Below are 23069 nucleotides of genomic sequence, written 5' to 3'. Positions count from 1 at the left end.
ATCATTCCCTTCGGTAGCCTTATGCATGGAAATTCTAGGTCTTATGACTGCTGCATCGGACGCAATCCCCTTTGCTCGTTTTCACATGCGACCTCTTCAGCTCTGTATGCTGAACCAGTGGTGCAGGGATTATACAAAGATATCTCAATATCTTTAAAACTGATTGTACGACAATCTCTGACGTGGTGGACAGACCACCATCGTTTAGTTCAGGGGGCTTCTTTTGTTCTTCCGACCTGGACTGTGATTTCAACAGATGCAAGTCTGACAGGTTGGGGAGCCGTTTGGGGGTCTCTGACAGCACAAGGGGTTTGGGAATCTCAGGAGGTGAGATTACCAATCAACATTTTGGAACTCCGTGCAATTTTCAGAGCTCTTCAGTCATGGCCTCTTCTAAAGAGAGAGTCGTTCATTTGTTTTCAGACGGACAATGTCACAACCATGGCATATGTCAATCATCAAGGAGAGACTCACAGTCCTCTGGCTATGAAAGAAGTATCTCGAATACTGGTATGGGCGGAATCCAGCTCCTGTCTAATTTCTGCGGTTCATATCCCAGGTATAGACAATTGGGAAGCGGATTATCTCAGTCGCCAAACGTTACATCCGGGCGAATGGTTTCTTCACCCAGAGGTATTTATTCAGATTGTTCAAATGTGGAGACTTCCAGAAATAGATCTGATGGCTTCTCATCTAAACAAGAAGCTTCCCAGGTATCTGTCCAGATCCAGGGATCCTCAAGCGTAGGCAGTGGATGCATTGTCACTTCCTTGGAAGTATCATCCTGCCTATATCTTTCCGCCTCTAGTTCTTCTTCCAAGAGTGATTTCCAAGATTCTAAAGGAGTGCTCGTTTGTTCTGCTGGTGGCTCCAGCATGGCCTCACAGGTTTTGGTATGCGGATCTTGTCCGGATGGCCACTTGCCAACCGTGGACTCTTCCGTTAAGACCAGACCTTCTATCGCAAGGTCCTTTTTTCCATCAGGATCTCAAATCCTTAAATTTGAAGGTATGGAGATTGAACGCTTGATTCTCAGTCATAGAGGTTTCTCTGACTCTGTGATTAATACTATGTTACAGGCTCGTAAATCTGTATCTAGGAAGATATATTATCGAGTCTGGAAGATTTACATTTCTTGGTGTTTTTCTCATCATTTTTCTTGGCATTCTTTTAGAATTCCTAGAATTTTACAGTTTCTTCAGGATGGTTTGGATAAAGGTTTGTCTGCAAGTTCCTTGAAAGGACAAATCTCTGCTCTTTCTGTTCTTTTTCACAGAAAGATTGCTAGTCTTCCTGATATTCATTGTTTTGTACAAGCTTTGGTTCGTATAAAACCTGTTATTAAGTAAATTTCTCCTCCTTGGAGTTTGAATTTGGTTCTGGGGGCTCTTCAAGCTCCTCCGTTTGAACCTATGCATTCGCTGGACATTAAATTACTTTCTTGGAAAGTTTTGTTTCTTTTGGCCATCTCTTCTGCTAGAAGAGTTTCTGAATTATCTGCTCTTTCTTGTGAGTCTCCTTTTCTGATTTTTCATCAGGATAAGGTGGTGTTGCGAACTTCTTTTAAATTTTTACCTAAGGTTGTGAATTCTAACAACATTAGTAGAGAAATTGTGGTTCCTTCATTGTGTCCTAATCCTAAGAATTCTAAGGAAAAGTTGTTGCATTCTTTGGATGTAGTTAGAGCTTTGAAATATTATGTTGAAGCTACTAAGGATTTCCGAAAGACTTCTAGTCTATTTGTTATCTTTTCCGGTTCTAGGAAAGGTCAGAAGGCTTCTGCCATTTCTTTGGCATCTTGGTTAAAATCTTTGATTCATCATGCTTATGTGGAGTCGGGTAAAACTTCGCCTCAAAGGATTACAGCTCATTCTACTAGGTCAGTTTCTACTTCCTGGGCGTTTAGGAATGAAGCTTCGGTTGATCAGATTTGCAAAGCAGCCACTTGGTCTTCTTTGCATACTTTTACTAAATTCTACCATTTTGATGTCTTTTCTTCTTCTGAATCAGTTTTTGGTAGAAAAGTACTTCAGGCAGCTGTTTCAGTTTGATTCGTCTGCTTATAATTTCAGGGTTTTTTTTCATTATAAGATTTAAACTTTGTTTTGGGTGTGGATTATTTTCAGCGGAATTGGCTGTCTTTATTTTATCCCTCCCTCTCTAGTGACTCTTGCGTGGAAGATCCACATCTTGGGTAGTCATTATCCCATACGTCACTAGCTCATGGACTCTTGCTAATTACATGAAAGAAAACATAATTTATGTAAGAACTTACCTGATAAATTCATTTCTTTCATATTAGCAAGAGTCCATGAGGCCCACCCTTTTTTGTGGTGGTTATGATTTTTTTGTATAAAGCACAATTATTCCAATTCCTTATTTTTTATGCTTTCGCACTTTTTTCTTATCACCCCACTTCTTGGCTATATGTTAAACTGATTTGTGGGTGTGGTGAGGGGGTGTATTTATAGGCATTTTGAGGTTTGGGAAACTTTGCCCCTCCTGGTAGGAATGTATATCCCATACGTCACTAGCTCATGGACTCTTGCTAATATGAAAGAAATGAATTTATCAGGTAAGTTCTTACATAAATTATGTTTTTTCCATTTCCCTTTGGTCAAATAACTGGGGATTATGGGTAGGGGGGTGATACTTAACAGCTTTGCTGTGGTGCTCTTTGCCGCCTCCTGTAGGCCAGGATTAAAATTCCCACTAGTAATTGATGACGCTGTGGACTTACCATATCCGGAAATAAATACATTTATCAGATAAGCATAAATTTTGTTTTTTCCAGTCATTTTGTTTGTTTTTCTTTTAGTACAGTTAAAGGGATACTAAACCCAATTTTGTTATTTAATGTTTCAGATAGAGCAATATATATGCAATTTAACCAACTTTCTAATTTACTCCTATTATAAATTTGTATTTATTCTCTTGCTATCTTTTTTTAAAAAGCAGGAATGTAAAGCTTAGGAGCTGGCCCATCTTTGGTTCAGAACCTGGGTTATGCTTGCGTATTGGTGGCTAAATGTAGCCACCAATAAGCAAGTGCTATCCAGGGTGCTGAACGAAAAATTGGCCGGCTCCTAAGCTTTAGGGTGTAGGTGTGGCGATAACACAGGGTGTGTGTGTGTGTTTGTGTGTAGGTAACACAGGGTGTGTGTGTTTGTGTGTAGATAACACAGGGTGTGTTTGTGTGTTAGTAACAAAGGGTGTGTGTTTGTGTGTAGGTAACACAGGTTGGGTGTGTGTAGGTAACACAGGGTGTGTGTTTGTGTGTAGGTAACACAGGGTGTGTGTTTGTGTGTAGGTAACACAGGCTGTGTGTTTGTGTGTAGGTAATACAGGGTGTGTGCTTGTGTGTAGGAAACACAGGGTGTGTTTGTATGTCGATAACACAGGGTGTGTGTGTTTGCATGTAGGTAACACAGGGTGTGTGTGTTTGCATGTAGGTAACACAGGGTGTGTGTGTATGTGTGTAAGTAACACAGTGTGTGTGTGTGTGTGTAGGTAACACAGGGTGTGCGTGTTTGTCTGTAGGTAACACAGGGTGTTTGTGTGTGTGTAGATAACACAGGGTATGTGTGTGTGTTTGTGTGTAGGTAATACAGTGTGTGTGTGTAGGTAACACAGGGTGTGTGTGTTTGTGTGTAGGTAACACAGGGTGTTTGTGTGTGTGTGTAGATAACACAGGGTGTGTGTGTGTTTGTGTGTAGGTAACACAGGGTGTATGTGTGTGTGTGTGTAGGTAACATAGGGAGTGTGTTTGTGTGTAGGTAACACAGGGTGTGTGTGTGTATGTAGGTAACATAGGGAGTGTGTGTGCAGATAACACAGGGTGTGCGTGTGTAGGTAACACAGGGTGTACGTGTGTAGGTAACACAGGGTGTGTGTGTGTGTAGGTCACACAGGGTGTATGTTTGTAGGTAACACAGGCTGTGTGTGTGTGGCATAAAATGACAATATCATTTCCCTCTATGACTACCATGAATACTATACAGTTTCATTGATGTGTATGTTGTAAAGAGAATTATCTGTTCAAAAGGATAAAAAGTATTGGATAATTTCATCTTGCTGTAGTAACATACATGCTACAAAAGCGCGTTCATCTCATGCCATTTCAGACAAACATAAAATAGGACAAGGAGAATTTGGGTTATATGGTTGTCTTTTCTGCATATACTGCCATCCATGTTCAAAGCCTCAACAGAACAAGATGGTTCTTAGAAACCTCATTGAGTTACTGTGTGGTTCAATGTGTAGGGTGAGAGCAGGTAATTTATTTTAGTATTTCACATTTTCTTAAATGGACAGTCTGGGCTAGAATTGTTATTGCTTATAAAGATAGTAATTCCCTTTATTACCCATTCCCCAGTTTTGTATAACCAACACGTTTATGTTAATATACGTTTTACCTCTGGGATTTGTATCTAAACTTTTGAACACGGCACCCTTATTTCTGTTCTTTTGATAGACTTGCCTTTTAGACAATCAGTGCTTACTCATAAATAACTCCACAGGAGTGAGCACAATGTTATTTATATGACACACAAGAACTAACGCTGTCTAGCTGTGAAAAACTATCAAAATGCACTGAGATAAGTGGCGGCCTTCAAGGGCTAAGAAATTAGCATATGAACCTACCTAGGTTTAGTTTTAAACAAAGAATACCAGGAGAACAAAGCAAATTTAATGATATGTTATTTGGAAAGTTGCATGCCCTTTCTGAATCATGAATTTAATTTTGACTTCTGTCCCTTTAAATTCTTCTGATGTTATTTTTTTATGTTATACGTTGATTAGACAATTCTTATGACAGAACCATTTGAGAGTTTGCTTGTGTTTGGCAAGGATTTTAATCAGAGTATCAAAAGAAATGCTGCACTCTCAAGCGTGGAAAGTGAATAAACCTTTATTAGGTGGACAGCTAATAAAGGTTTATTCACTTTCCACTCTTGAGAGGGCAGCATTTCTTTTGATACTTGGATACTTTGGAGCAAGGGGTTTTGCTCTGAACCTGTCTGCACCCACCTTGAAACTTGCTGGATATTTACAATTAAAGGTGTGCTGGCCCTACTTTTCTGCTTATACTACAAGGATTTCAATCAGTCTTACACTGACATAATAATTCCACTTGTTTTAAAAGAGTCTCCTGTATTGTATACATAAACTATAACTGGGTATCTTGGGGTATAATTGATTTAAACCTTTAAAGGGGCGTTCTAATACAAACATTACATGCCATGATTAATTTAAGCATGTCATATTTTCATTTCTGACACTAGATAGATATGTGTTTAACCCCTGCATATAGATAAAGTCCCACTTTGTAGCTACAAGGCTAGCAGGTCCCAAGCATGAACACAGCTGGCCAGCCAGTCGCACAACCTCACCAATCACCAACCGTTTTATTTGTCTGAGATGCATGGCTCTTTTACTTATGTGTTTAACTTTTTTTGTGCTGGGTTATCATATAGGGGTCAATCACAATCCTTTATAAAAGCTTATGAAATGATTTACCTTCACACACCTCAGAAAAAAATAGATAAGCTTTTCCAAAATGATTGTGATCCACCCCATAGTATTCTAAGGTCAGTTATGGCAAAGGTATATGCTCTGCTAACAATTTAGTGCGTCATTTAGTGCATTAGAATGCCTCTAACATCAGTGTAAATTTCTTTGGGCATTCATATTTTTTTTATTATAAACCCTCCATAAACCACGTTGATTAAAAGGACAATCTAGTCCAAAATGATTCATATAGGTCATGTAATTTTAAACAACTTTCCAATTTTCTCTTTTTACCAATTTTGCTTTGTTTTTTGGTATTCTTAGTTGAAGGCTAAACCTATGAGGTTCATATGCTAATTTCTCCTACATTGGTGTGTCGGGTCCACGGCTTCATCCTTACTTGTGGGGAATATTCTCTTCCCCTACAGGAAATGGCAAAGGGAGCACACAGCAAAAGCTGTCCATATAGTCCCCCGTCTGGCTCCGCCCCCCAGTCATTCTCTTTGCCTGCTCTGAACAAGTAGCAGCTCCACGGGGATGGTAAAGAGTATGTGGTGTTAGTTGTAGTTTTATTTCTTCTATCAAGAGTTTGTTATTTTAAAATAGTGCCGGTTTGTACTATTTACTCTACAACAGAAAGTGATGAAGAGTTCTGTTATGATTTTAGCACCAGTAACTAAAATCCATTGCTGTTCCCACGCAGGACTGTTGAACCCAGAGAACTTCAGTTGGGGGGAACAGTTTGCAGACTTTTCTGCTCCAGTTATGACTAGTCTCTTTTCTAACAAGACATAGTAATGCTAGAAGACTGTCATTTTCCCTTATGGGATTGGTAAGCCATTTTCTTAGACTCATAACAGAATGAAGGCTTATAAATGGGCTCTATACTGGTTGACACTATTGTGGGCTAAATCGATTGATTTATATAATATTTATATGACTTTTGGAGTGTTTTGTGACTTTGAAACACTTTTGGGAACTTTTTTATTACGCCTGGCAGTTGTTTAGACACCTAATCTAGTCAGGAAGGCCCCTTCAGTCTGGTATGCAGAGGGAGTAGGCCTCATTTTCCCGCCTCAGTTGCGCAGTTACTTTTGGAAGCAGTGCATGCAGCTTCATGTGAGAGGGTCCTGTGGCCATAAAAACGATTTCAAGAAGGCTTATTTCTGTGGTGAATAACCCCCAAGGAAGGTAAAAGCTGCAGCAAAGGCTGTAGCAGGGACTGTAGTGGGTTTAAACTGGTTAATTGAACAATTAGCTCCGGTTTGTTCATTTAAGGGGTTAGAGACTTGACATTTGGTGTGCAATACTTTCAAAGCATTAAGACACTAGGGTGCAAATTTTGTAAAGATCGGATATTTCCTTCATAGTTTTTCAAACATTCAGAAATAAAGTGTGTTCTTTTTATTATTTAAAGAGACAGTAACGGTTTTGTTTAAAAACGGTTTTATTGCATTAATAGTTATAGATACTCTGGTCCAAGCCAGAAAACCTGTGACTAGGAAAATTTACCATAAGATATGGAAAAAATATATCTGTTGGTGCGAATCCAAGGGATTCTCTTGGAGTAAAATTAAAATTCCTAGGATACTCTCCTTTCTCCAAGAGGGTTTGGATAAAGGGTTGTCAGCGAGTTCTCTAAAAGGACAGATATCTGCTCTGTCTGTTTTGTTGCACAAACGTCTGGCAGCAGTGCCAGATGTACAGGCATTTGTACAGGCCTTAGTCAGAATCAAGTCCATGACTCCTCCATGGAGTCTAAACCTAGTTCTTTCAGTTCTTCAAGGGGTTCCGTTTGAACCTTTACATTCCATAGATATTAAGTTACTATCTTGAAAAGTTCTGTTTTTGGTTGCTATTTCTTCTGCTAGAAGAGTTTCTGAATTGACTGCTTTGCAGTGTACTTCACCCTATCTGGTATTCCATACAGATAAGGTTGTTTTGCGTACCAAACCTGGTTTTCTTCCAAAAGTGGTTTTCAACAGGAATATTAACCAGGAAATAGTTGTTCCTTCTCTGTGTCCGAATCCAGTTTCGAAGAAGGAACGTTTGTTACACAATTTAGATGTGGTCCATGCTTTAAAATTCTATTTAGAAGCAACAAAGGATTTCAGACAGACTTCATCTTTGTTTGTCGTTTATTCTGGTAAGAAGAGAGGGCAGAAAGCTACTGCTACCTCTCTTTCTTTTTGGCTGAAAAGCATCATCCAATTGGCTTATGAGACTGCCGGACGGCAGCCTCCTGAATGAATTACAGCTCACTCTACTAGAGCTGTGGCTTCCACATGGGCCTTCAAGAACGAGGATTCTGTTGATCAGATCTGTAAGGCAGCGACTTGGTCTTCTCTGCATACTTTCTCCAACATTGGTGTGTCCGGTTCACGGCGTCATCCTTACTTGTGGGATATTCTCTTCCCCAACAGGAAATGGCAAAGAGTCCCAGCAAAGCTGGTCACATGATCCCTCCTAGGCTCCGCCCACCCCAGTCATTCTCTTTGCCGTTGCACAGGCAACATCTCCACGGAGATGGTTAAGAGTTTTTTGGTGTTTAAATGTAGTTTTTATTCTTCTATCAAGTGTTTGTTATTTTAAAATAGTGCTGGTATGTACTATTTACTCTGAAACAGAAAAAGGATGAAGATTTCTGTTTGTAAGAGGAAGATGATTTTAGCAGAAGTTACTAAAATCGATTGCTGTTTCCACACAGGACTGTTGAGATGAAGTAACTTCAGTTGGGGGAAACAGTTAGCAGACTTTTCTGCTTAAGGTATGACTAGCCATATTTCTAACAAGACCATGTAATGCTGGAAGGCTGTCATTTCCCCTCATGGGGACCGGTAAGCCATTTTCTTAGTTAAACATAAAAGAATAAAGGGCTTCAAAAGGGCTTAAAAAACTGGTAGACATTTTTCTGGGCTAAAACGATTGCTTTACTAGGCATATTATGCAGATTCTAACTATTAATGGTTATTATAATCTTGGGGATTGTTTAGAAAAATGGCAGGCACTGTGTTGGACACCTTTTTCAGATGGGGGCCTTTTCTAGTTATAGACAGAGCCTCATTTTCGCGCCACTAATGCGCAGTTGTTTTTGGAGAGCAAGGCATGCAGATGCATGTGTGAGGAGCTAAGAATCACTGAAAAAGCTTATAGAAGGCATCATTTGGTATTGTATTCACCTCTGGGCTTGGTTGGGTCTCAGCAAAGCATATAGCTGGGACTGTATAGGGGTTAAATGTTATTTTAAGGGTTAAAGCTCTGAAATTTGGTGTGCAATACTTTTAATGCTTTAAGACACTGTGGTGAAATTTTGGTGAATTTTGAACAATTCCTTCATACTTTTTCACATATTCAGTAATAAAGTGTTTTCAGTTTGAAATTTAAAGTGACAGTAACGGTTTTATTTTAAAACGTTTTTTGTGCTTTGTTGACAAGTTTAAGCCTGTTTAACATGTCTGTACCTTCAAATAAGCTATGTTCTATATGTATGAAAGCCAATGTGTCTCCCCATTTAAATTTATGTGATAATTGTGCCATAGCGTCCAAACAAAGTAAGGACAGTAATGCCACAGATAATGATTTTGCCCAAGATGATTCCTCAAATGAGGGGAGTAAACATGATACTACATCATCCCCTTCTGTGTCTACACCAGTTTTGCCCACACAGGAGGCCCCTAGTACATCTAGTGCGCCAATACTTATTACCATGCAACAATTAATGGCTGTAATGGATAACTCTATAGCAAATATTTTATCCAAAATGCCTACTTATCAGAGAAAGCGCGATTGCTCTGTTTTAAACACTGAAGAGCAAGAGGACGCTGATGATAATTGTTCTGTCATACCCTCACACCAATCTGAAGGGGCCATGAGGGAGGTTTTGTCTGAGGGAGAAATTTCAGATTCAGGAAAGATTTCTCATCAAGCTGAACCTGATGTTGTGACATTTAAATTTAAATTAGAACATCTCTGCGCACTGCTTAAGGAGGTATTATCTACTCTGGATGATTGTGACAATTTAGTCATTCCAGAGAAGTTATGTAAGATGGACAAGTTCCTAGAGGTTCCGGTGCCCCCCGACGCTTTTCCTATACCCAAGCAGGTGGCGGACATAGTAAATAAAGAGTGGGAAAGGCCCGGCATACCTTTTGTCCCCCCCCCCTATATTTAAGAAATTATTTCCTATAGTCGACCCCAGAAAGGACTTATGGCAGACAGTCCCCAAGGTCGAGGGGGCGGTTTCTACTCTAAACAAACGCACTACTATTCCTATCGAAGATAGTTGTGCTTTCAAAGATCCTATGGATAAAAAATTAGAGGGTTTGCTTAAAAAGATTTTTGTTCAGCAAGGTTACCTTCTACAACCAATTTCATGCATTGTTCCTGTCACTACGGCAGCGTGTTTCTGGTTCGAGGAACTAGAAAAGTCGCTCAATAAAGAATCTTCGTATGAGGAGGTTATGGACAGAGTTCAAGCACTTAAATTGGCTAACTCTTTTATTTTAGATGCCGCTTTGCAATTAGCTAGATTAGCGGCGAAAAATTCAGGGTTTGCTATCGTGGCGCGCAGAGCGCTTTGGCTAAAGTCTTGGTCAGCGGATGTGTCTTCCAAGACAAAATTGCTTAACATTCCTTTCAAGGGTAAAACATTATTTGGACCTGATTTGAAAGAGATTATTTCAGACATCACTGGAAGAAAGGGCCACGCCCTCCCACAGGATAGGTCTTTTAAGGCTAAAAATAAGCCTAATTTTCGTCCCTTTCGCAGAAACGGACCAGCCTCTAATTCTACATCCTCTAAGCAAGAGGGTAATACTTCACAACCCAAACCAGCCTGGAGACCAATGCAAGGCTGGAACAAGGGTAAGCAGGCCAAGAAGCCTACCACTGCTACCAAAACAGCATGAAGGGATGGCCCCCGATCCGGGACCGGATCTGGTGGGGGGCAGACTTTCTCTCTTTGCTCAGGCTTGGGCAAGAGATGTTCAGGATCCTTGGGCGCTAGAAATAGTTTCTCAAGGTTATCTCCTGGAATTCAAGGAACTACCCCCAAGGGGAAGGTTCCACAGGCCTCAATTATCTTCAAACCAAATAAAAAGACAGGCATTCTTACATTGTGTAGAAGACCTGTTAAAGATGGGAGTGATTCATCCAGTTCCAATAAGAGAACAAGGGATGGGTTTTTATTCCAACCTGTTGATAGTTCCCAAAAAAGAGGGAACATTCAGACCAATTTTGGATCTCAAGATCCTAAACAAATTTCTCAAGGTTCCATCGTTCAAAATGGAAACTATTCGAACGATCCTACCTACTATCCAGGAAAATCAATTTATGACTACCGTGGATTTAAAGGATGCGTACCTACATATTCCTATCCACAAGGAACATCATCAGTTCCTAAGGTTCGCTTTTTTGGACAAGCATTACCAGTTTGTGGCACTTCCATTCGGATTAGCCACTGCTCCAAGGATTTTCACAAAGGTACTAGGGTCCCTTCTAGCGGTTCTAAGACCAAGGGGCATTGCAGTAGTACCTTACTTGGACGACATCCTGATTCAAGCGTCGTCTCTGTCAAAAGCAAAGGCTCATACGGACATCGTCCTAGCCTTTCTCAGATCTCACGGATGGAAGGTGAACAAAGAAAAAAGTTCTATGTCCCCGTCAACAAGAGTTCCCTTCTTGGGAACAATAATAGATTCCTTAGAAATGAGGATTTTTCTGACAGAGGTCAGAAAATCAAAAATTCTAAGCTCTTGTCAAGTACTTCATTCTGTTCTTCGTCCTTCCATAGCGCAGTGCATGGAAGTAATAGGATTGATGGTTGCAGCAATGGACATAGTTCCTTTTGCACGAATTCATCTAAGACCATTACAACTGTGCATGCTCAGACAGTGGAATGGGGATTATACAGACTTGTCTCCGACGATTCAAGTAGATCAAAAGACCAGAGATTCACTCCGTTGGTGGCTGACCCTGGACAATCTGTCACAGGGAATGAGCTTCCGCAGACCAGAGTGGGTCATTGTCACGACCGACGCCAGCCTGGTGGGCTGGGGCGCGGTCTGGGAACCCCTGAAAGCTCAGGGTCTATGGTCTCGGGAAGAATCTCTTCTCCCGATAAACATTCTGGAACTGAGAGCGATATTCAATGCTCTCAAAGCTTGGCCTCAACTAGCAAAGGCCAAATTCATAAGGTTTCAATCAGACAACATGACGACTGTTGCATATATCAATCATCAGGGGGGAACAAGGAGTTCCCTGGCGATGGAAGAAGTGACCAAAATAATTCAATGGGCGGAGGATCACTCCTGCCACTTGTCTGCAATCCACATCCCAGGAGTGGAAAATTGGGAAGCGGATTTTCTGAGTCGTCAGGCATTCCATCCGGGGGAGTGGGAACTCCATCCGGAAATATTTGCCCAAATAACTCAATTATGGGGCATTCCAGACATGGATCTGATGGCGTCTCGTCAGAACTTCAAGGTTCCTTGCTACGGGTCCAGATCCAGGGATCCCAAGGCGACTCTAGTCGATTCACTAGTAGCACCTTGGACCTTCAACCTAGCTTATGTATTCCCACCGTTTCCTCTCATTCCCAGGCTGGTAGCCAGGATCAATCAGGAGAGGGCTTCGGTGATCTTGATAGCTCCTGCGTGGCCACGCAGGACTTGGTATGCAGACCTGGTGAATATGTCATCGGCTCCACCATGGAAGCTACCTTTGAGACAGGACCTTCTTGTTCAAGGTCCATTCGAACATCCGAATCTGGTTTCCCTCCAGCTGACGGCTTGGAGATTGAAAGCTTGATTTTATCAAAGCGTGGGTTTTCAGATTCTGTAATAGATACTCTGATTCAGGCTAGAAAGTCTGTAACTAGAAAAATTTACCATAAAATATGGAAAAAATATATCTGTTGGTGTGAATCCAAAGGATGGCCATGGAACAAGATAAAGATTCCTAAGATTCTATCCTTTCTACAAGAAGGCTTGGAGAATGGATTATCTGCAAGTTCTCTTAAGGGACAGATTTCTGCTTTATCTGTCTTACTACACAAACGACTGGCAGCTATGCCAGATGTTCAAGCATTTGTTCAGGCTCTGGTTAGGATCAAGCCTGTTTACAGACCTTTGACTCCTCCCTGGAGTTTAAATCTAGTTCTTTCAGTTCTTCAAGGGGTTCCGTTTGAACCCTTACATTCCGTAGATATTAAGTTACTATCTTGGAAAGTTTTGTTTTTGGTTGCAATCTCTTCTGCTAGAAGAGTTTCAGAGTTATCTGCTCTGCAGTGTTCTCCTCCTTATCTGGTATTCCATGCAGATAAGGTGGTTTTGCGTACTAAGCCTGGTTTTCTTCCTAAAGTTGTTTCTAACAAAAATATTAACCAGGAGATAGTTGTACCTTCTTTGTGTCCGAATCCAGTTTCAAAGAAGGAGCGTTTATTACACAATTTGGACGTTGTCCGTGCTCTAAAATTCTATTTAGAGGCTACTAAAGATTTCAGACAAATATCATCCTTGTTTGTTGTTTATTCTGGTAAAAGGAGAGGTCTAAAAGCGACTTCTACCTCTCTTTCCTTTTGGCTTAAAAGCATTATCCGTTTGGCTTATGAGACTGCCGGACGGCAGCCTCCTGAACGAATCACAGCTCACTCCACTAGGGCTGTGGCTTCCACATGGGCCTTCAAGAACGAGGCTTCTGTTGACCAGATATGTAAGGCAGTGACTTGGTCTTCACTGCACACTTTTGCCAAATTTGACAAATTTGATACTTTTGCTTCTTCGGAGGCTATTTTTGGGAGAAAGGTTTTTTAAGCTGTGGTGCCTTCCGTTTAGGTGACCTGATTTGCTCCCTCCCTTCATCCGTGTCCTAAAGCTTTGGTATTGGTTCCCACAAGTAAGGATGACGCCGTGGACCGGACACACCAATGTTGGAGAAAACAGAATTTATGCTTACCTGATAAATTACTTTCTCCAATGGTGTGTCCGGTCCACGGCCCGCCCTGGTTTTTTTAATCAGGTCTGATGAATTATTTTCTCTAACTACAGTCACCACGGTATCATATGATTTCTCCTATATATATTTCCTCCTGTCCGTCGGTCGAATGACTGGGGTGGGCGGAGCCTAGGAGGGATCATGTGACCAGCTTTGCTGGGACTCTTTGCCATTTCCTGTTGGGGAAGAGAATATCCCACAAGTAAGGATGACGCCGTGGACCGGACACACCGTTGGAGAAAGTAATTTATCAGGTAAGCATAAATTCTGTTTTTGCCAAATTTTACAAATTCGATACTTATGCTTCTTCGGGGGCTATTTTTGGGAGAAAGGTTTTGCAAGCCGTGGTGCCTTCCGTTTAGGTAACCTGACTTGTTCCCTCCCTTCATCCGTGTCCTAAAGCTTTGGTATTGGTTCCCACAAGTAAGGATGAAGCCATGGACCGGACACACCAATGTAGGAGAAAACAGAATTTATGCTTACCTGATAAATTTCTTTCTCCTACGGTGTGTCCGGTCGACGGCCCGCCCTGGCTTTTTAGTCAGGTTTCAAATGTTTTATTTCTGTACACTACAGTCACCACGGCACCTTATAGTTTCTCCTTTTTCTCCTAACCGTCGGTCGAATGACTGGGGGGCGGAGCCAGAGGGGGGACTATATGGACAGCTTTTGCTGTGTGCTCCCTTTGCCATTTCCTGTAGGGTAAGAGACTATTCCCCACAAGTAAGGATAAAACCGTGGACCGGACACACCGTAGGAGAAAGAAATTTATCAGGTAAGCATAAATTCTGTTTTCTTAGACCTTGAAGGCTGCCTCTTATCTGAATGCATTTTGACAGTTTTTTACCACTAGAGGGTGTTAGTTTGTGTGTGTCATATAGATAACATTGTGCTCACGCACGTGGAGTTACCTAGTAGTCAGTACTGATTGGCTAAAATGCAAGTCTGTCAAAAGAACTGAAATAAGGGGGCAGTCTGCAGAGGCTTAGATACAAGGTAATCACAGAGGTCAAAAGTGTATTATTATAAGTGTGTTGGTTATGCAAAACTGGAAAATGGGTATTTAAGGGATTATCTATCTTTTAAAACAATAAAGATTCTGGTGTAGACTGTACCTTTAAGTAATTATTTTGCTGTTAACAACAAGGGAATGTTATTTCGCCTACATGCTTATGATCTTAGTCTATTATGGTTTGTTTGTAACTGCTGTCATATAATACTTGAAAATATTAAAAGTTATGGGGGGGAAATACACAAATATTCATGTACATAATAAAAATCAATAATTGGAGCCCATATTATAAACCATTAGACCATTAGTTGTGGTTGAAGAAAAATCTGAGATTGTTTGAAAAGCCTGACATATCACACAACAAAACAATGGCAGTTTGTAGAGTGGATACATCATCATAACTATTAATGCTTTGAAATCTGAATGCAAAAGAGCAGAGGTCATGGAACAGTTATATTTCTGTAAGGACAAAATATTTTATATATCTCGAATACTGATAGATTTTTGATTCTTTCTAAAGCAAAGATTTATCAGCACACTACTTACTTTTTCTTATGGGAAAATTGCAAGAATTCCTCTCCTTTCCTAGTGTTGATGAAAGATTATGCACTTAGCAGAAAGTATGCATAATATAACTAGTGCAGGAAATGTATCTTAATATAATGCCGTGTCCATAAGCTTTGTGTTTTTGCCTGGCACCGAAAAGCCTGTTAGGGTCATAATTACATAGGTAATTACGTTTTGTAACACACTTGAGAAAGCTGTAAAATAAATTCCACTGAATGAGAAGCCTGTCTACTATAAATGTTGTAACATCTTAAATTCATTCTGCAAATCCTATCTGGAATTCTAATAAACATCATCTAAAAGATGAAAAAGCGGCACAGTTTAAGGCAACATGGTCAAGATGTGATGGTTTATTTTTACAAATGACTGTTCCCACCAACACCTTTTAATTCTAATGGGATTCATTTAATAAATCCTCATTTTTTATGTTGGATTTTTCCCCTGTTCTTTTACTTTTTTTTAAAGGAAATATAATGGCCAATCAACTCATCATCTGTCACTAGTTTGCCATAGTTAACTGTGGAAGACATCATGCATAAACTCCATCAGAATGTTGTTTTCTTCATCATTTATGTATAGAATATAAACATTTTATCTTTACATAAATACTGTTTGTAGATTTAAAAAAATGTTGTTTCAAATATATTTAAGAACTGCTGTTGTCTTTCAATTCTATGACATACGTTACTTTAAGGGACACTAAACACATTCTGCTGTTTCTATAAAAATTGTGCTTTGTCCCAGAGGCAAAAAAGCTAAATATGTAACCTAGGTTTTCCAAGTTCTTCAAATTACATAAACCAGCTTTTTTCTTTGCTGCATTTGCATCTTACAGAATTTGGTTTTTGGCCTCTTTACGGAGAGTGTAAGAAAGCACATATGGAGAGTCCACAACGTCATCAATTACTAGTGGGAATATCACCCCTGGCCAGTAGGAGGAGGCAAAGAGCACCACAGCAAAGCTGTTAAGTATCCCTCCCCTTCCCACAATCCCCAGTCATTCTCTTTGCCTTCGTCAATGGAGGATGTGAAGTTCGGGTATCTGAAGAAAAATTTATTTATTTTGCTACAAGCAAGATTTTTTAGGTCTAGCCATAGTCCATGTTAATCTCTTCAGTAGGGTAGTGGTGGCTTTAAAGCTGTTAGGAACTTGTAAGGTGGTCCTTGCTGCATTTTCCTAACATTGTGCTGCCCTAGTATAGAAAGCCAGAGTAGGTTTACTCTGTTCTTTCTTTTTTTTCTACAGATCTCTGTGAGGAGTATGTGTCCTCTCACACCTTGTAAGCTGTCCTCCTGCCAGATGGCTAGACTGCAGGTAAGTGCTTTTGTTTTCTAGGTACTGGGGACTTGCACTTATGAGAGTTAACTGCAGAATTATTTTGGACATATATATCCGTTAGAAGGATATTTTAGAGCAGGATGCAGGCACTTGTGACCATGAGGGAGACTAGGGGTTAATTCTTTTATGAGAGTATTCCCTGTTTATTTGGCTCTTTATTTTTGGACATGAGTTCTAACGATCAGAGTTTGATTAGGGGGTAATTCTACCTCTGATTCATATTGTGCCTCTTGTGTTTTTAATTCATTTAGTTGATGAATTTTCTGTCGGGGGTCCCGCACAGTATAATTTATTTGAGTCAATGGCAGAGACTGTTAGGAGAGCGCGCTCTTTCACTTAGCTGCTCAGTTCCTATGGGGCTAATCAGGTGTCTTGTCTCTTCCATTTTTCAAGATCTAGCGGAGCGGTGCCATTGTTATACTTTTTATTGTAAGCCTTGAAAGACAGCTGGGCTAAATTTACTCGACAGAATGAAGTGTGTTAGTAATTATGCGCGCTTCTTTTCTATGCCGACCTAGTGTCCACGCCTCCTCCTTCTCTGAGAAGTCGAGCAGCGCCATTTTAGGCTCTTGCTCCACCTCTTTCTCGGCTGAGACCGGAGCGGCGCTCTTGTTCTGACTGTCTCTGGGGGTTTTAGTGATAAGGGAGCAGCTATGTTTTCTTTTACTAGAGAAGACATTGCTTGAAGTGTTGTGCATTGTTAATATTGTGTTCTTGGTAGGACGTCCATTTAAATTACTTCAATGTGCATGTGCCTACTTATATCCTCAAGAAGTGGCTTTAATAAATTATGTTGTATCCCACTGTAGTTTAGTGGTAAGTATCCAGGATTTGGAAGTTTGTGATCAAATCCAGTTTAGAAGAGACATATGTTTCATGGTCTTGGAACAGGGGTCTGTTCCTAGAAATAAATGATTTTTCTCCTACATTGGTGTATCCGGTCCACGGCTTCATCCTTACTTGTGGGATATTCTCAATCCCTACAGGAAGTGGCAAAGAGAGCACACAGCAGAGCTGTCCATATAGCTCCCCTCAGGCTCCGCCCCCCAGTCATTCTCTTTGCCGCTCTAACTAGTAGCATCTCCACGGGGGTGGTAAAGAGTATGTGGTGTTTAGCTGTGTAGTTTTTTATTCTTCTATCAAGAGTTTGTTATTTTAAAATAGTTCCGGCTTGTACTATTTACTCTGCAGCAGAAAGTGATGAAGATTTCTGCCGAGAGGAATATGATTTTAGCACCAGTAACTAAAATCCATTGCTGTTCCCACGCAGGACTGTTGAAACCAGAGAACTTCAGTTGGGGGGAACAGTTTGCAGGCTTAACTGCTTCAGGTATGATCAGTCATTTTTCTAACAAGACCTAGTAATGCTAGAAGACTGTCAGCAATCCCCTCTGGGATAGGTAAGCCATTTTTCTTAGACTCTGTATAAAATTATGGTTTATATTAAGGGCTCTATGCTGGTTGACACTATTGTGGGCTAAATCGATTGCTTTTTAGCATGTTTTCACTATAAATAAGGTGTTTTTTCAGACTTTAAAACACTTTTGTGGTTTTATTTTGCGCCTGGCACTTATTTGGACACCAATTCTATTCAGAAAGGCCCCTCCACTCTGGAATGAAGAGGGAGGAGGCCTCATTTTCAAGCCTCAATTGCACAGTTGTTTTGCTTAGGCAGTTCATGGAGCTTCACGTGGGGAGTCCAAAGGCATCAGAAAAGACTCCAGAGAGGCTTATTTCCTACTAAAATAATCCCTAAGGAAGGTAAAGGCCACAGTGGAAGCTGTGGCATAGTACTGTAGTGTTTTTAACAGGTTAATTGCTGTTATTAGCTCCGGTTTGGGCATTAAGGGGTTAATTGGTCTGAAAATTTCTGTGCAATCTTTTCAAAGCAATAAGACAATGTGGTGAAAATTTCATTAAAATCGTATGTTTATTTGATGTTTTTTTGATGTTTTAGTAATAAAGTGTGCACTTTTATTATTTAAAGACACAGTAACGTTTTTGTCAAAAATAATTTTTATTGCATTGAAGATCTGTTTAAGTCTGTCAAACATGTCTGACCCTTCAGATAACCTATGTTCTGTATGTTCAAAGGCCAAGGTGGTTCCCCCATTAAATTTATGTGTGAAGTGTGCCATAGCGTCCAAACAGCTTAATGACCGTACAATCACGCTTAAAGATATAGCCCAAGATGATTCTTTAGCTGAAGGTAGTGAGGATAGCTCACTATCCTCTCCTTCTGTGTCAACACCAGCTATGCCCGCGCAAGTGATGCCCAGTACATCTAGCGCGCCAATTGCTATTACTATGCAACAATTAGCAGCAGTAATGGATAATTCTCTCGCAGCATTTTTATCCAAACTGCCAGCTTTTTCTAGGAAGCGTGATTGCTCAGTTTTAAATACAGAAAATGAGCAAGCAGACGCAGAGGATAATTTATCTGTAGTGCTCTCACATCAGTCTGACTTGGCGGTGAGGGAGGGCCTGTCTGAGGGAGAAATTTCTGACACAGGAAAAGTTTCTCAGCAGGCAGAGCCTGATACCATAGCATTTAAATTTAAGCTTGAACACCTCTGCGCTCTACTTAAGGAGGTCCTAGCTACTCTTGATGATTGTGACCCTTTGGTGGTCCCAGAAAAATTGTGTAAAATGGATAAATTCTTAGAGGTCCCAGTACACACTGATGCGTTTCCGATACCTAAGAGGGTGGCGGATATAGTGAATAAGGAGTGGGAGAAGCCAGGTGTACCTTTTGTTCCCCCTCCTATATTTAAGAAAATGTTCCCCATTGTTGAACCCAGAAGGGACGCGTGGCAGACGGTCCCTAAGGTAGAGGGGGCAGTTTCAATGCTAGCTAAGCGCACAACTATACCAATAGAAGACAGTTGCGCTTTCAAAGATCCTATGGATAAAAAATTAGAAGGTTTACTTAAGAAAATTTTTTGTTCAACAAGGTTTTCTTCTTCAACCAATTTCTTGCATTATTCCTGTAACCACTGCAGCTGCTTTTTGGTTTGAGGAATTAGAAAACTCGCTCCAGAAGGAGACTTCTTATGATGAAGTCATGGATAGAATTCACGCCCTGAAGTTGGCTAATTCTTTCATTACAGATTCCGCTTTTCACTTAGCTAAATTTGCGGCAAAAAATTATGGTTTTGCAATAGTGGCGCGTAGGATGCTTTGGCTAAAATCGTGGTCGGCGGATGTGTCATCCAAAACAAAATTGCTTAATATTCCTTTCAAGGGTAAGACCCTATTCGGGCCAGAGTTGAAAGAAATTATTTCAGATATCACTGAGGGAAAGGGCCATTCCCTTCCACAGGATAGACCTTTCAAAGCTAAAAATAAGTCTAATTTTCGTTCCTTTCGCAATTTCAGGAACGGACTGGCTTCTACCTCTACAGCCACTAGGCAAGAGGGTAACGCACCCCAGCCCAAACCAGCATGGAAACCATTGCAAGGCAGGAACAAGGGTAAACAGGCCAAAAAGCCTGCTGCTGCTACCAAGACAGCATGAAGGGGTAGCCCCCGATCCGGGACCGGATCTAGTAGGGGGCAGACTTTCTCTCTTTGCTCAGGCCTGGGCAAGAGATGTTCCTGACCCCTGGGCACTAGAAATTGTCTCTCAGGGGTATCTTCTAGAATTCAAGGACCTCCAAGGGGAAGGTTCCACATGTCTCGCTTATCTTTAGACCAGATAAAGAGACAGGCATTCTTACATTGCGTAGAAGACCTTTTAAAAATGGGAGTGATAAACCCAGTTCCAACAGCAGAACAAGGACTGGGATTTTACTCAAACCTTTTTGTAGTTCCCAAAAAGGAAGGAACTTTCAGGCCAATTCTGGATTTAAAGATCCTAAACAAATTCCTCAGAGTTCCATCATTCCAAATGGAAACCATTCAGACAATTTTACCAATGATCCAGGAGAGTCAATATATGACTACTGTGGCCTTAAAGGATGCGTACCTGCATATTCCTATCCACAAAGATCACCATCAGTTTCTGAGGTTCGCCTTTCTGGACAAGCATTACCAGTTCGTGGCTCTTCCCTTCGGATTGGCCACTGCTCCCAGAATTTTCACAAAGGTGCTAGGGTCCCTTCTAGCGGTTCTAAGGCCAAGGGGCATTGCAGTAGCACCTTACCTAAACGACATTTTAATACAGGCGTCGTCCTTTCACAAAGCAAGGGCTCATACGGACATTGTTCTAGCCTTTCTAAGGTCTCGCGGGTGGAAGGTGAACATAAAAAAAAGTTCTCTGTCCACTTTCACAAGGGTTCCCTTCCTGGGAACAATAATAGACTCGGTAGAAATGAAAATCTTTCTGACAGAGGTCAGGAAATTAAAACTTTTGAACACTTGTCGAGTTCTTCAATCCATTCCTCAACCCTCCATAGCTCAATGGTTGCGGCAATGGACGTGGTTCCTTTTGCTGGAATTCATTTAAGACCATTGCAAATGTGCATGCTCAAAAAATGGAATGTGGATTATGCAGATTTGTCTCCCCAGATTCAGATGGACCAGCAAACCAGAGATTCACTCCTCTGGTGGTTGTCTCAGGATCACCTGTCTCAGGGAATAAGTTTTCGAAGACCGGAGTGGATCATTGTCACGACCGACGCCAGCCTCTTAGGCTGGGGCACGGTCTGGAAGTCCCTGAAGGCTCAGGGTCTATGGTCTCGGGAAGAATCTCTTCTCCCGATAAACATTTTGGAATTGAGAGCGATATTCATTGCGCTCCAGGCATGGCCTCAACTAGCTGAGGCCAAATTCATCAGTTTTCAGTCGGACAACATGACAACTGTAGCGTACATCAATCATCAGGGGGGAACAAAGCGTTCCCTGGCATCAAATGGGCAGAGGATCACTCCTGCCATCTATCAGCAATTCACATCCCAGGAGTGGACAACTGGGAAGCGGATTATCTGAGTCGTCAGACTTTCCATCCGGGGGAGAGGGAACTCCACCCAGAGGTTTTTGCTCAGCTGACCCAGCTATGGGGCATTCCAAATCTGGATCTGATGGCGTCACGTCAGAACTCCAAAGTTACACGTTACGGGTCCAGGTCCAGGGATCCCAAGGCGACATTGGTAGATGCCTTAATAACGCCTTGGTCGTTCAATCTAGCTTATGTCTTTCCACCATTTCCCCTTCTCCCCCGGCTAGTAGCCTGGATCAAACAGGAGAAGGTTTCGGTAATTCTGATAGCTCCTGCGTGGCCACGCAGGACTTGGTATGCAGACCTGGTGAATATGTCATCGGTTTCACCATGGAAGCTGCCTTTGAGGCAGGACCTTCTAATTCAAGGTCCATTCGAACATCCAAACCTAGTTTCTCTGCAACTGACTGCTTGGAGATTGAACGCTTGATTCTAGCTAAGCGTGGGTTTTCAGAATCAGTTATAGATACTCTGATCCAGGCTAGAAAGCCTGTCACCAGGAAAATTTACCAAAAGACGTGGTGGAAATATCTTTGCTGGTGCAAATCCAAGGGTTACTCATGGAGTAAGATTAGGATTCCAAGGATACTATCTTTTCTCCAAGAAGGATTGGAGAAAGGTCTGTCAGCTAGTTCTTTAAAGGGACAGATATCTGCTCTGTCTGTTTGTTACACAAGCGTCTGGTAGCCATGCCAGATATTCAGGCGTTTGTACAGGCTTTAGTCAGAATCAAGCCTGTCTACAGACCTGTGGCTCCTCCATGGAGTCTAAATTTAGTTCTTTCAGTTCTTCAAGGGGTTCCGTTTGAACCTCTACATTCCATAGATATTAAGTTACTATCTTGGAAAGTGTCATGGTCCTATCTCACACATTCCACCTTAATATATACTTTGCCATATCAAGCCTATACCACCTTAACATTGTCTCCTCCTGCCTATAAAGCCTGCACTGTCTAATTACTCTTTGCTGGTTTATTGAAGTGATTAACTCACATCTCCAGCTTGTATCCTGGTGAAAGAAAGTACTCAGCTGCATTTAAACTACTTCACTTGCACACCTTGGCAAAAGCGCTGCTTGTTGTCTTCCTACCCGGCTTCCTCTGACGTCACTGCAAGCCATTCACTCGTCACACGCTGCTCAGGCCTGGCAGCGTTCCAACTTCACAGCGTGCACAGACTTCCAGCTGCTCTGACACAGCCTTCCGGATCTCAAGCACTCACAGTGCCTTCAGCTTGCAACAAGTATAGCGACACATGAGGTTATCAGGTTCCGTATAAGCTTTTACTTGTAGTGTTCTAAGTCTGCTACTCTCACTACTTCCACATTTAAGCTTGCCATAATATTGAAATTCCTCTATGTGTTACACTGTATAAATCTGCCAGCAAGCTACTAGCATTACCATTACTAAATGGTTATATTAACTCCTCACCTGCAGTGTGCCATATTAAACATGCTATGAGTACTAATCAGGGTATTTTCCTTAACTAGTTACTGCTCCTGTCTTGAGAAATATATATCCTTTGTTCTGCCTCTGAAGCATTCCTGTATTCATTACTCTCTGATATTGGAAGCTTATTGAGGCAATATAAATACAGATTAGGATTATATGCTTCCTTACTAGCAAGCATATTTCCCAGTTTGTTACATTAACATATTACCACAGTTCTACTTCTAAAGTACTAAAGATAAGTAAAGAATTGTCACATAAA

The 23069-nt window shown here is 41.2% G+C and overlaps 1 protein-coding gene across 2 annotated transcripts in view; it reads left to right on the top strand.

The window, feature by feature from the left end:
* Positions 1-23069, top strand: part of LOC128652488 (chloride channel CLIC-like protein 1) — a 983232-nt gene that overhangs the window by 524688 nt on the left and 435475 nt on the right. The gene's annotated exons all lie outside the window — the stretch shown is intronic.

The sequence above is a fragment of the Bombina bombina genome, chromosome 1, assembly GCF_027579735.1.
Source record: "Bombina bombina isolate aBomBom1 chromosome 1, aBomBom1.pri, whole genome shotgun sequence".
NCBI lineage: Eukaryota > Metazoa > Chordata > Amphibia > Anura > Bombinatoridae > Bombina > Bombina bombina.
The sequence above is the reverse complement of the archived record's forward strand: the minus strand, read 5'-3'. Positions and strand labels throughout refer to the sequence as shown.